This window comes from Tyto alba, unplaced genomic scaffold (assembly GCF_018691265.1).
Source record: "Tyto alba isolate M040663 unplaced genomic scaffold, T.alba_DEE_v4.0 Super-Scaffold_34, whole genome shotgun sequence".
NCBI lineage: Eukaryota > Metazoa > Chordata > Aves > Strigiformes > Tytonidae > Tyto > Tyto alba.
Window position 1 is genome coordinate 6,728,638 of NW_024881309.1, and position 1,874 is coordinate 6,730,511.

Sequence of the window (1,874 nt, forward strand, 5' to 3'; positions counted from 1 at the left end):
TAGTCCGTGTTGTCTGTCTCGTGTGTCTTTAGACTTTTCTTGGGTCTCGACATCCTCATGGCTCTTTGAGCTCAAGGAGCACAGTAGTTGCCTTGGACATCTTCCCTTGGGCCCGGAACACCCATCCTCATCGGCACGGTGCCAACCAGGCAGTTCTTGTTTTTGCTTTACTAGCCTAAAGCGTGGCTAGGTCTCAGAAGTTTCCGGTCAGGCTGAATTTGCAATGTCGCTCCAGGCTGCGTTAACATCTCTGACGTACAGCGATCCATCTTCACAAATATCTTTTCTGGGAGTTCTTCTCCGCATCTTGATGTTCTTAGGTCTTGAAGTGAGATTACTTGCACATGCCTTATCCCTGCGGAGGCTATAAGGTTTTCTCTCAGGCCACAACACTTGACTCTTCTCTGCCTGCCGTCCATTCTTCCTCACGGCCCCATAGGTCTTCTTGTCCGATAGCATCTCCGATCTGAGTCTTTCCTCTTAAAGAGCTTATTTTATGTCTCTCGTCTTGTCTGTGTGCCGTGTCGGTCTGTGCGTGTTTGTCTGTCGGAGCTGCTCTGCCTGGGTGCGTAGAGGTGGCAGCTGTAGAAGCACAGTAAGGTTCTATGTCAATAAGCCTGGACTTTGTAGGGAAAAGGCGTACCGTCCATTTCAGAGCAACTAATTATGTAGCCAACAGGCAAGAAGAGTTCTTTCTGTAGCGCTACGCAGACATGCAGGGGATGAGCAGAGTTTTATTGACACCAGGCTGTCGAGAGAATTGGGGTGGTATACCTAAATGAAAATGGGATCTCTGGAACTGTTAAGCTATTGCTCGTCATCCAGATGACTCACTCAATATCTCTTTTGCAGATGAAGAGGGACAACTCGCTCACCTAATGACAACAGAGAAGATAAATCGAGCAGTTTAGGAAGGTAGGTTGGTGTGAAGCATCGGGGGAAGATGCGACCGGTGGCTATATGACTGGCCGATAGGTGCATTTTACTCGGAAGGCGCAAAGCGTCGAGCAATGCGAAGTTTTGGCACCGGAGGGGATGTGGGCGAGAAGAGCCGTGACTAGGGGGCTGAAGCAGCAGTTACTTTTCAGGTGTCCTATCGGTGAAGGTAGAAGCACGCCTCGTCGCTCGTCTTGCAAGCGGTACCCGAGCCTCAACGTGACAACCTGTAAACAGTAGAGGCGGAGCGGGTGAGCACGTAAACGAAGGGGGAGGGAGACGGTTATAGGTATGGGTGGGGTGCAGTTTTGGGCAGCATCTTGGCAAGTGCTGCTACTTTGTTTTTGTGCAGGTGACGCACGTAGCCTCGGAAGGGTGAAGGAGCATGCCGATGACCAACCTGAGAAGGTGAGGCGGTCGTCAGCCAGGTCCGAGTTTAATAGCGTAGTCTTATATGGCCACTCGGTTAAACAATTACCTTGGTTCTGCAGGTGCCAAGTGAGCCACCTTTGGGATCATCTGAGCATCGAAAAGCAGCCGGAGTAGTAGCAAGGACAAGCACGGGGTCGGCGACTTCTCACAAGCACAAGGTAAAATTTGTCTCTAGATAAGTTAGGTACCACAAGCGACAACCGTAAGGCTGCAGCACCTGACTCCAAACCAATCAGGTGAGAGGAACACCGCAATGCTTCTGAGGATGGGGGGGCAGTGTTGCGTAAGAGGTAAGCAGGGAGCGGCATGATACTGACCAGCAGTTGTGCTCTTCTTGCTTTTTTGCAGGCGATAAAGGAATCTGACCACCGCAGGAATATGCTAGTCAGCTGCTGTGCTGCTTTTGTCACGGATGGAATCGGACCTCCGGCCCTCTGAAAGCTTAAGTCGAGCAAATGGGGCCGAGGTTGGGAATTGCAGGGAAGTGTTTGAAAGTTAGCATGGGG

General features: G+C 51.0%; 1 long non-coding RNA gene across 1 annotated transcript; it reads left to right on the forward strand.

Moving 5' to 3' along the window:
• Positions 1–218: 218 nt before the first annotated feature.
• Positions 219–1,522, forward strand: LOC122154242. Its single transcript, XR_006166163.1, has 4 exons — positions 219–915; positions 1,089–1,187; positions 1,289–1,344; positions 1,428–1,522. It is a non-coding gene; the product is annotated as an uncharacterized LOC122154242 (long non-coding RNA).
• The last annotated feature ends 352 nt before the right edge of the window (positions 1,523–1,874 follow it).